This window comes from Channa argus, chromosome 18 (genome assembly GCF_033026475.1).
Source record: "Channa argus isolate prfri chromosome 18, Channa argus male v1.0, whole genome shotgun sequence".
NCBI classification, from domain to species: Eukaryota; Metazoa; Chordata; class Actinopteri; order Anabantiformes; family Channidae; genus Channa; species Channa argus.
In genome coordinates, this window is record NC_090214.1 from 18,008,862 (window position 1) to 18,022,214 (window position 13,353).

General features: G+C 37.4%; 1 protein-coding gene across 7 annotated transcripts in view; it reads right to left on the reverse strand.

Moving 5' to 3' along the window:
* Positions 1-13,353, reverse strand: part of cacna1bb (calcium channel, voltage-dependent, N type, alpha 1B subunit, b) — a 140,982-nt gene that overhangs the window by 117,678 nt on the left and 9,951 nt on the right. The gene's annotated exons all lie outside the window — the stretch shown is intronic.

Consider the following 13,353-nt stretch of genomic DNA (forward strand, 5'->3'; position numbering starts at 1 on the left):
GGAGGAAACCGGAGTACCCAGAGGAAACCCACGCAAGCACGGGGAGAACATGCAAACTCACCACAGAAGGGCCACAGCCAGAGGGGGCACGAATATGTAACCTTTTATGATCCTATTCATGAATTGAAAACTACTTAAGACAACAAGACCTCATAAATAACAATTTAAACATTCTAACCTAATAGTTTAGGTCAATTCAAGAACCAGTTCAAGTGTTCCTGTGAATTTTCAATTTATGTGTATTTGGGAGTTATTTCTTGCTAAGCAACAGTGCTGACAATGTGGGTAAGCTGAAGGAAGATATGGAAAACAAATGGAAAATAAAAAGTAGAAATCATGCACACTATGGCTCAAAAGTGGTATTGTTAGCTAAGAATGAAGTATACAAGGTTATGTGTTCTGTTTATTATAGTGAGTAGTTAATACTTGAGTGCTTTGATCTCTTATCTCCCTCATTTTCACTTCTCTCTGTTATGTCCTACACCTCTCAGTGTGTGACTCTATCAGCTAGTCCACAGTGAGAGAGTTTACATGAGGGCCATGAAGGGTGAACAAACAGAGCGCCTCTCCGCTGAGGTGAGACGGAGTGAAGGCGAGGTGGAAAGGAGGAGGAGGAGGAGGCAGTAAGCGCTTTGGTAGCAGCAGCATCTTCCTGGTAGGTCTAATGAGACAGAAGCTAAGAAAAACTGGAGGAGGAATGCTGATTCTCTCACTGCTCAGTGATAACAACAACAACAAAAAAGATCCCCAAGCCCTTTCCTTGATTTGAAAAAGGAGGTGGTGAGGACATGCTCAAAACTTTATACATATGCTCCATTTTGCATATGTTTTGGGAACAGGAAGGGGTACCGCAAAAGCCATTTCCCTGTCCTTTTAGGAACCAGTGATATGGCTCAGAAGAAAACAAAGGGAGCCAATCCACCCATTACAGTGGTAGTATGACCCTCAAAATGGGCCCCACGCCCATTTTGAGGCGAAGCTGCTGCTCTTTCAGGTGAACTCCAAGGGATTAAGGAGAGGGATACTAACTGGATGATTCAAGCCATCCCATGCATTCGGATTTAAGGTCCTGGGGATCAATTCTATAACTCACAATAATCACATTTAGAAAGTCTAGTCTTCTGACTGCCAAGGATGATGTCCTGGTATAATTCAAAAATGCTACAAGTACTTTTTAGTTTAGTTTATCAATGTGCACATAAAAACTGCATAAAGGTGGAAAAAAAGACAAAACCAAAACTCATTTCTCAAAAGAAATGTAACCCAAAAAAATCATCAGTTAGAAAAAACATAACATCAGCAAAACAAACAAAACACATCTACAGTTTATTATTAGTAACAGTCTTCACAAAGAAAAAAATATATTTACTGATAATATAAATAAGCAGCTACACATCATGAACCAAATGTACTGACAGCTTCATTTTAAACCTCTCTAAAAATAATGAGCTTTTGGCAAATATTGGTATTATACTTGCCCAGCAGGAAATTTGAGTGAATACTGGCAACAACAGGTTTTATAAAATGGACACATTAGACAGTAAATATATTTAAAAATCAAACTTTTGATACACTTCCCACAGTTCGCCTTCCTCTTATCATATGAGTGGCTTAATAATCAAGGAGTTTACATTATGAAGTTACTGAATAATTTAGCCAATTTACAATTTATGTACAAGTTCCAAAAATGACTAGGAATAAATCAAACTATCAAAAATGTTTGATAAGCTCACATGAAAAATAGAAAATACATTAAGGATAAAAGAAGGTGTCAAACTTAAAAACCGTCTTCATAGCATTTATAGAAACTCATTTAAAAATGGTATCTGTAAAAAGTTAAGACATTTGCTTCATGATCATACCATTCATATTTACAATGTCTACTTTTGATTCGATATGGACAAAATACTGGCAGTTTATCTTTAAAATGTTTTATCAGGCATTGTCCAAAAAAAAGTAATTGAAATAAACACATTTCTGTCATGATCTGGCTCCCTTAATTTCACTTCCTGTTCTGGACTTTTATTTTGTACCTCCTTTTTTTCTGCTTCCTGTCCCCAGGTAATCTCTCCATCTTATCAGTCATCACCGCTTTCAATTGTTTTCACCTGTTCCCCTGCGGGTTTTAAACCCAGCTCTCCCCCTGTTCCTAGTTGGATCATCATCTTTCTTTGTCCCTGTCACCAGTGCAACATGTCGCCTTCTGAGTTACCTGACTCATGATTCTTGGACTCCTGACTCTGTTCCTATGGACTCTGTTACCTGTATTTTTGGTTTTTGATCCCCATGTCTCAGTCGCTTCCTATGTAGTCCCCTAAACCCTTGGGCATTATTTGTGTTCTAGTACAAGTTAGTCTGGTTTCGATGTTACGTTCCTTATTTTGCTCTTCCCAGTGTTTTTGTTTTCCTGGTGTCTTCGTTTAGTCTCACTGTCCCGGGTTTTTAGGTTACCCATCGTTTAACCCATGTTTATCTTTCGTTCCGCCTCCTAGTTTGTCGTTTTCTGCCCTCGTTAAATTCCTTTGTGGTTACGTCTCCGTTAATTCCTTGTTTCTAGTTTTGTAGTCATCTCTCTGGGATTTGCCAGTTTTTTCCTCCTTAATAGGAGTGAGTTTATGTTTGTTGTTTTCCCCTGTGTCCTGTGTTAATATCATTAATAAAAGTCAGTCATCTAACCAAACCCCTCTCGCCGCGTTGCTCTTGGGTTCACTTAAAAAAACGAACCCTGACAATTTCACAAGTATAGTTATTCTACTGCAGAAGAAGTCAAAAGCAAACATATTGGGGAAATAACCACTTTTCCAAATGCTACACAAATTTTCACGTGCGGTGAACACATTCAAATTGAATCAATTTGGGATCAAAGTTTATTTTACCCAGCAGTTGTTTAACCTTTGCTTGTTTGACTTGCCATGATTCACTCTTTTCTATCAATAAGTTTATTTTTCTTTGAGTCTCCAGATGCTCAGATTTTACATAGTTTGTCGAAGAATGATCACACAGCAGCAAACTCTCTTGAGCTGCATTTAAACTGGTTGCATGGTCAGAGGCTTTTGTTGAAGTCATCTAGGTCATTTTGTGAAAGTTGTGGACTAGTAAGTGTGGTACAAGAAATATTTTCAGTCATTATAACAGTACAGTCCATGAAAAGACTCAACATTTTTTTTTCTGTAGCATGATAAAGTATTTGAATCATGGGGAATACAGAGTCATCCTACTAATTAGCTTTTTTCAGTCCCGTTGCAATTAAAAGCTTTAGGACTTTTTCTAGTTTCCAAGAGAGTAATCTGCAGAGGAACAAAAAAACTTACAAGCTGATGTCATTAAGTGTGGTGGTACAGGTAAGCAGATAGTCAAGTAGGCCAGAGTAGAAGTGCCTCCACTGGTAGGCTGAAGTAGATCCAATAAAAGCAATATAATTATAATTTAAATAAAAAGTCCATGTAGATATTTGAAGCATATGCAGAGAAAACTAAGCATGTCATATCATGAATTTTGTGTCCTAAGTCAGGAAGCTTAATCAAGCTCCCATTAAAATGTCAGTCTGTCTGAATCACCAAATAGGTCTCTAGTTTACTATGGCTTTTGTTTCTTGTTACTCAGCGTTTTCTTTTCTGTGTATGTGTTCCTTCTCCACATGTGTAAATTATATTCTTGTTTTTTGTTCCTAGTAGGTTTCTCTAGTCTGTCCTTTTCAAAATTTTATGGCAACAAAGAGGTTGTGTGGTTCCGGTCTGTTGGCATTACCAGGCAGTTGCTAGATACGCTCCCTGATCATATATGATTGTATTTTTTTTTTCTTATCTAATTCAGGGGGTTTATTGAAAGAGGGTGTTGTTGTAGTGCAGACTGTGAAGTCCCATGATGCAAATTTGTGATTTGTGACTGTATGATATATGACTAAGGATTGATTTGGTTTGAATAGCCTATTACTTTACTGTAGTGCACTCATCACTTGTCTGCCTAAAACCAAGAGCTTCAACTCAACTTTCGTTTTATTCAAAACATTGCAGAACAGAGGTGCATAATGTGAAAAACTGACAATTTTTTACCCAATATATTGCTATTAAAAACAAACAGGAATATTTATCAGATGATTGAAATATATGGAAAAAGTTAATCATTCTAGGAGATGTTTGTAGTTGAAATGCAAAGGAAAGCATTAGAACCCAAACAGACATGTCAAATGGTATGTTACAGTAATATTACAGGGTTAGTGGTACAATGTCAACAACGTCACCTTAGCATCTCTAACTCAGTTACTCTTTTTTTCCTATTATCACTTCCTCAAACATTACCTTTGTGGACAAGCCCATGGTCATGGGTGTTCTGACATCCATATCAATACTGGCTAACTAACTTTATCACAGTAAATGCTAACTAAAGCAAAGCCCTTCATATTGAAAAAGAATAAAAATGTTGCATAAATTATTATCATTGATTATTTAAAGCTACTGTAAAGATCACCCCAGTTGCTACAAGGTAACTTCTGCATTACCCTCTACTTAGATCTCAGGAGCTTGTGGGAAGTAGAATAAGCAAGATTATTCTAATAGTGTTTTCTGTCTACATTCCTGGTCCTTGATATACCAATCTGCTAAGCGCTGAGGTGATAAAATTACAGATAGGGGATCAAATCCTAAATAAAATGGAAATGTCTTTTTTTTTTTAAGCAAGTCCACTGTCTAAAATGCATAGTATTGCCATAAAAGAGGCCTATTGAGTATTTAGCAACACTACTAAAAATGGCTTGAAACAGAACGATTACAGCTATGTACACCATGTATTATCTTTTCTTGCAGACACACACAAATGCTGATGAAAGATGTCCTGGCTAAGGTGTCGTAACTTCGATTTTCAGAATGAGAAAAACTTTGCCTCTACTTATTGCCCATCGAATGCTAATATCTTTGATACCAGTTTTGGTATTGTTCACAACCAACAGTACACCTAGCTAGCTAAAACAAGTTCATTATGAAGCCTATATTGACTTAAAGTATAAATACTACTAACCTGGAAAAACAGGAAGGCATTACTGTCACCTAAAACAGTTAACCAAGTCCCAGAAGGAAAGAACAAGTCAAACAGGATCAATAGTCAGGATGGAAAACTGTAAATAGCCTGCACTAACAGCACTGACATTTTCAACAAAATGATTTTATTCACAATTGTAGCCCGTTTTCTATTTTCTTTTCACACTGCATCTGACAACAAAACGGAGCAGTTGCTTTAGTGAGTGACACTATACTTAAGACACTTAAAATGCACAAGAATAGATATTTTTATACCCTACAAATTAAACAAGTTGTAAGTTTACAATTAGCCATCTTTAGAGGGGCTGGAAGCTGGAGAACACCACTGACTATCAACTTGTGATGTGCTATTTTTATAATTACATATACTAAAATCTTTTTCCATTTATACATAAATTGCATCTGTGACTGTTACTCTCTTCTCTTTCCAGTAAGATTAAGTTGACCTACATGTAAGGTGACTGATGTCTGCCAGACAATACTTGTAATGAACTCTGGACTTAGTCATGTGTGAAGAGGGAAACCTGCCAGTCTGCCACATGTGCTGTGGTGTAGTGCACCTTCTATGCCTACAGGAAAAGACAAGCATCACTTTTGGCCACGCTTGACTGGAGCCTTGGCAGTCAGGCCATCAGAGACACAAAGTTGTATGTACCAATGTTGGTTTTGTGTGGGTTTTTGGGAGCCTGTGCTTTACTTACACTGGTGTGCACATCAATTATTTCGACAAATCTGTGATTAATCTTTGGTATAGTGAGCCAACTTCCCACTGTACCAAATGAAGTCATGTTACTGAAAGCTTTAACTCAGAAGCTCCTACAATCCATGTGTCTCACAAATGCAGCAAATGCAAAAAGTGACCTTTTTATTAAGAACCTGCCTGATATGTCATCATAATAAATGGAGGAGCCACTGCAAATAAAGAACTTTAGCTAGCAGTAGAGATGCAGGCTGGATTTGTTTGCTCCACAGTGTTATACTGAGTCACCTTGGCTTACTGTACTTCTGTTCTCATAAATATTTAACAGCTGGGCTTGCCTGCTAGTTGCTGTGACATGTCATTAGTCAGCTTGTCAGGTCAGTTGTCATGTCAAAACATGCTAATTTTACTGTGTCACATCCACATCAAAATATACGTTAGAACTGACAATCAATAACAGAGAGAATTGCTTGTTGCAGCTCAACTTCAATTTTGTATTCTTGACCACATCCCTGTGTGAGCATGAGTGGGAAGAGAACAAGCTCACTGGATTCCCACCTGCTGCTCAAAGCTCTTGTGTGGTCACTGACAGACAGAGCAGAGCTGGTATGCTCTGCTACGATGTGAACAACATGGCATCAGTATCAGCAACACTCAGCCAGCCTCACAGAGCACACAGTGTTCACTCACTGAAGAGATGGCTGGAAGACATTAAGCAGAACACCCAGTACCAAGAACACAACCACAACATACACTCACACACACACACACACACAAACCAACACAACCTCACAGTTGCCAGGTCACTCCCCTAAGCCATTGCAGGAAAAGATCAATTTCATCACTAAGAGTAAAACACTACAATTAAACTAAGATACCTCTAAGAAAGCAACTACCTTGGATTAAATATATTCTTAAAAATAAATAAGAAATATCTAAAATTGAGCCAGGTCGTGACAGCCATTTTTACACACTGACATTTCATTTTCTTAACATAGCTGAATATTGCATTGAAAAGGCTTTTAAAAGAAATATAAATAAAAGCACTGGCACACAAACACACATACATACATACACACACACACAGTCCATATGCACAGGAGTAAAACAGTAACTACTACAAGGCCACAATAGTCAGACCTCCATTATCAGAGCGTAGCATTTTGGCTGATGTTCAAAGGTAACATTTATTCATGGTGCCTGGTGTGGGCATAAAGCTAAAGTGACCCAATGTCTGTAGTCTTTGCAACTCTACTTTGAAGCCTCCTATTGTGTTACTCCCGTTGCCTGAGAGGCACATGAAAGGAAATCAAAACTTTGAAGTCAACACAAGCACAGATTTTCACCCAGGGTCTCACCCCAACCGCTAACAGCAGTAACTCGTGAATCAAACATGCAGATAAATAAATAAAAACAACTGCCCTGCCTTTAATTCCCGGGTGATGACATTGGGATTATTGTATTCAGTCACTATATTCAGCCGCCCTAGATTGCGGTTGCCATAGTGTTTGCAGAGGCAGTAAAAGGCCAGGTGAGGCTTTGGTCAATACCAGCAACAGTGGGCTATCAAAGGCCAAGAGGGAGAAAGAGATTACTGGAAAACAAGTATATGATAGTATGTTACCAGACAATAAGTTAATGACACACAAAATATATATATAACAAAAATATACAGATACTGAATAAACTGTTAGAAAGAGGTTTTAGTCCCCTCATTCATTTAAAAGAGGTGGCCAAAACATTTGAACCACTCTGAATACAATGCAATCCAATATGACTCCCCCACCAACTATGACCTGAAAACAGGTGGATCTAATGAAGTGGCCTGTGAGTGCATGTGAACATAATGTACCTATTAAGATAGTAGCCATATTTATTCCCAAAACACATCAACTTTGTTCTAAACCAAATGCAAAGAAATCCAAAATGCAGATTGTTTACAAAAGACTAGACCAGATATCCTACCTGAGAAGTTGGGAAATGTGTAAAATGTAAATAAAAACAGACTGCAATTATTTGCAAATCTCATCAACCCACATTTTATTCACAATAGAACATAAACAACATATCAGATGTTGAAACAGGTGTTGAGACATTTTAGCTATATTTAGCTATAAATAATAGCTCATTTTGAAATTGATGGCAGCAACACATTTTTAAAAGGTTGGAAAATGGGCAAGAATAGGCAGAAAAGTAATTGCTACGAATAAAAACCTAACGGAGGAGCATCTGACAACTAATTAGGTTAATTGGCAACAGGTGAGTAACATGACTGAGTATAAAAGGAGCATTTCAGAGAGGAAGAGTCTCTGGAATGTGAAGATGGGCAGAGGTTCGCCAATCTGCGACAAACTGCACCAAAACATTTAGGAACAATTTCAGAAAATTTTAAAATCGTGAGGACTTTGAAGATCCCACCATCTACAATATATATTATCATCAAAAGATTCAGAGAATCAGGAGGAATCTCTGTGCCAAGGGACAAGGCCAAAGGTCAAAACTGGATGTGTGTGATCATTGGTCCGTCAGCTGGCACTGCATTAAAAACAGGAATGATTGTGAATAAAATATGGGTTGATGAGATTTGCAAATCATTGCAGTCTGTTTTTATTTAGGTTTTACACATCTTCCCAACATTTTTTGAATTTCAAAATTTTATACCCATGTTTCAATGCATAAATTCTGAAGTATCAATACACAAACACACTAACACAAGCATATACTACTGTCTATTTTTTCTTTTCTATGAATTTTATTTTGTATCTGCTTTATTTATTTGTTTGTGCTCTTAAGATTTTTTAACTACTTAAGGTTAACAGCATTCATTTGCATTGTTTAATTAAATAAAAACAAAGCAAAGACAATGCATTAACAAACTGCTTCTAGATACAGTATTTTGGCAAGATGGTCTATATAAATAGAATCTGTAATTACCTTTTTAACACAAAGAGGTTTGCAAGCAATAAATATAATGGACCAATCTTACCACTTTCATTTATCACTTTCATTTTCAACGTTTGTTTGGGTGAGACTGCACGTGCTGGCTGAATTATACTATCTCACATGTGTCCCCAAACCACGAGCTACGAACAAAGGTGCTGATGTGAAAAGCAAAGACAACAATGACACTTGGCATAGCAGTGGGTAGCAGGAGTGAGTTGGTTCATACTTTGCCCGCCAGCTACCATAAAAACCAAAAGAACAAAAAGGAAGGTAAATGCAACACTGGCCCTGAACCACTAGACTGACTTGTATAAAGCTTTTGCTACACTTTTTATTGTCCCTTAATGCAACAAATCAGATATGCAGCTTTTGACAAATGCAGGTACAAACGACAAGAAGAGAGGACATATTCACCCCAACTACCTTGGAGAGTCTAAGGTACAGAGAAATATCCAATCAGCTGTTTGATTAGTTGGGTGCCATCAGTCACAAACACCAATCACTGATTTATTTTCATTTGTTATAAATTAAAAACTACAGCCAAAGATAGGGTTTTTTTGCACATCTATGTTGTGACAAGACTTAGTCAAAACGACTGGCAAACAACTACTGGCAAACTCTAGGGAAAAATGGTTGGTGTTCACCTAAAAGCCACAACATTAAAACCACTTGGTGGTTTTAATTCATTTTTAACTAATGCAAGGTGCGGTGTTCCAAACAATATCCCAACCATCCAATTTCCTGCAACTTTCCCCAATGTCGTCCTTACCCACATTTTCCATTTTCTTCTGGGGACCCTGTGATGTTCCCAGGCAAGATGACACACAATCTTCACCAAAAGCTTTGAAACGGCTAAAAGGCTATTTCATGTTGTTCAACATATCAGCTCCCTTTCACTTGGATATACCTGCAAAACATCTAAAAGGGATTTGACCAGGAGGCATCCTGCATGTAGCTGAATCACCTCATGCAGTTCCTTTTAACACAACTCCATGCTCCCCCTGGATGTTCAAGCTCTTTAACCTATCAACAATGCTGGGCCTGGCCGCCCCAATAGTGGAAACAAATTTCAGACAGTTGTATTCTATTCTACACCTTTGTTGTCCATCTGAGGATATTAGGTGCATTTATATATAAACATACCCTATGAGAGAGAGAGAGAGAGAGAGAGAGAAAGCAAGATTGAAGATAGATAGACTTACATACATGTATACATACACACATATGTATGCCACTTTAAAAAACATGTGTAAACTCCTTTTTTAGAATGGTGTTAATTGAACTAATTTCACTTTCTGGAAAAAACTTTTGGATACAGACTTTAAAATAAAACCTTGTTAAAATTCTTTTAGGCTATGGAATCGTGATTTCCTAGTTAATGTGGGCATTGTGCTACTGACTGACAAATGCTATAAATGCCTCATAAAAAATGTTTTTAAGCAGAACAGACATATCACCCCTAATGAGGTCGGGTTCAGCGTGTGATTGGCTATGTCTGGCTCCACATTAGGGCTTTGTGTTCCTGGGCTAGAAGGCTCAGTGTTCTATTGATTAGGCCTTTGGCAAGATTGATTCTCTTATTAGGGGTTTCTAATGCCTGATCAGGACAGATTAAAGGTCTACCACTACCTCAAGCTACACCATCATTTGGGCCCTTTCATTTGCACCGGTGGGTGTGTTGACATAATTAGCCTAAAGACTGAGCACTGGAATTGTAGATCATGCAGAGAAGTACTGTAATAGTGATTTTTAGCAAAGTAGAAAAAATAGTAAGACACATTATTGACCTGTGTAATATACAATACTTAATAGAGCAGAACTGAACATTTAATTCCGAACAAAGCATAATTATTTATTTCCCTTCTGCTAGTTGCAACCACGTCTTCTCGTCATGTATTTTAAATTAGATTTCTAACTAGAAAGATCAATAAAAAACATTACCAGGCAGTTTTTAATTATTACCAATAATGTTCAAATGAATTCCGTATACATAACTCATGCACCGATCAATAACATGCAATGGTGGTAATGTTAAAGTCATTAATGCTATTTGTCATTTGTAACAATACTTAACTGTAATTAGGATCACTAATTCTTTCCCATAGGCTGCCCATTCCTTCTGTAGATTAGACATAACAAAGCAGAAAGAGATTGTAACATATAAGTATGCAGTTTCAACCACTTTGCTGAAGGAGGCTAAACATCTAAACCAGCCAAACCCGATAAACATGTGATTGGATTGATAAAAGATTGATGTGAATTTGGTGTAGAAACCTTCAGGCTCCCAATCCTGCAGAAGCATGTTGAGCGCAAAGCAAATGGAGCATCGCACAGACACACATGCTGAAACCACCGATCAGGCTGGGGCACATTATCTACTGTGGTTGCTTGGCAACCAAACGAAGACACACATACACAACATAATGGATCATTTGTATCCAGCTGTGTCAGCAATGGATAGCCAAAAATTAAGAGCCATTTTCTCTAGCTTTAAGAGAACGCAAGGGAAGAACAACCCTAAAACAACAAGCTAATCTTAGGTTCAGCACAACATGTAAACAATCAAATATTCATATGTTCAATTAAGCATCAACATTTGAATCACTTCAAGAATAGCAGTGGGCCTACAAACAGAGACCGCTGTATGTTGTACAGATTATTCAGCTTTTTTAGGTAAATTTGAGATTTGTTATATTGGGCTATACAAGCAGACCTTAATTTGATTTGAAATCGTTCGTATTCATGTTTTTGACAGATTAAATAACATGCCTCTTCTCTGTAGACTATACACCAGCCGAAAGATGAAGCAAAGTACTAAGGACCCAAGCTGTGATGTTTTGCTCAGCACAACACATTAAAAGATTCTCGCATAAGCTATGGCATATGGCACTGAAAGCAGCTGGTTTGTTTTCTACCTGAATATAGTCGTATTTAAATGTTTTGCTCCAATCATCATGTGTGATTAACATTTACCATTTGAAAAACTTCATCTCTCATCTTCAGCACATATCAGTTTTTCTGCTATGTATGTATTTCAGAAGAATAAATACACAAATCAAAAACGGCTCCAAACATAATTTTCCTTCACAGAGTATATGCAGAGTGAAAAAAAAGAAAAGTCATCTGTGAACCTTTAATGTGCTGCGACTGAAGAAGAGCTGTTTTAATTTTAAACTATTTCTCACACACCTTCCTGTGTGTGATGACTTCAAATGCAATACATGTAATTTCAAATTGCTATATTTATTTACTTAGCCCAAGGACTTAGATCAACTTGATCTACTCATTTGTAAATAAATTATCTACATGCAATGCAGTTAAACAGCATTCCAAACTATAACCTCTCTAAATCAGTTTCAACAAAGACAGAACATGTTTTTTTTCCATGAAAAGCCTGATTTAGTTTCACACAGTGGACTTGATGAACTGATGATTAAGTATTATTAAAAGCAAAAGTTTGGCACTCTGAATAAACAGGGCTGAATTATTTTCAACATAGGTGAGATGACAAGCAGGTCAATATTTTTCTCAATTTGAGATTCTTGAGATTCTGATTATCTCCAAACAAAATAAATTTACCAGTTTGTGTTTGTTGACAACAATCTATAGATATAAGACACTACTATTTCTGTCTATGTTAGAAAATCATGAAGTTGGAAAAATACCGAAGGGAACAATAAAATGAAAGACAAAACTTTTGAAATGATATCTTAATACACAACAATAACACCTTGTGCACATTATCCTTTCTCTCTCAACCTTGTGATTGCCATAAACATTTTAAAGCAGAGAAGAGCAGCAAACCACCGTCCAAACAAAACTTCAGTGCTGCATAACTTAAAATCCCAGCAGTAATTTCTCAGAACTACTGATCAGCTGTTGCTTTACCAGTGAATTCCCATGACTTTTTTCATAAGAATTCTACACCTTATTATATGACTCCGAAGCCCCAGAGTTCACCTCAGTTCACCTGCCATGCAGCTCCTCTTGCCTGAGCCCCACTATGCTATGTTTTAAAAGACAAATAATTTAAAAAGTACAACGTTGAACTTTAAACAAATCTTTAACAGAACTGTGCTTACTCTGGGTATTAGGGTTTCCTGCCACTGTCCAAAGAGATGCACGATGGGTTACTTGGGGAATACATTGCCCGTGTGAATCTGTGTATGTCTCTGTCTCAACCCTGACAGAGAGTGGCATCCTGAATAGAGTGTACCCTGCTGTTTGCCCAAGGAGATGGGATCGGCTCCAGCCTCCTGCAAGCCTTAATAGGATAAGCTGTAATATAATGGATGGGTGGTTCATCATATAATGCATTTGTGTTTTACAACAAGTGTGTAAATGTGAAGGTGGAACGTTCCAAAACTATTGGTTTTAACGAGAGCTCTGTACAAAAGGGCAGTTTCTTCAACGTCAAAAACTTGCACGGGGTGTTGTCATATTTTAACAGGAAAGATCTCCCCAAGCCACTGCTGCAGATTTTAAAGTATGTGGACAGGGTGTCCATCGGGCAAAGTGCAGTAGCAGTGTTAAATTCAAGGACAATATTTGGAACATTAAAGCAACAAATATTCATTGTAACTCTCTTTTTGCATCTTTTACCAGCTCTAGTTACTTGTTGAATAACTTGAGTTGTAACTAAAAGGTGATACCACAACACTCTCTCAAGGTACTCAC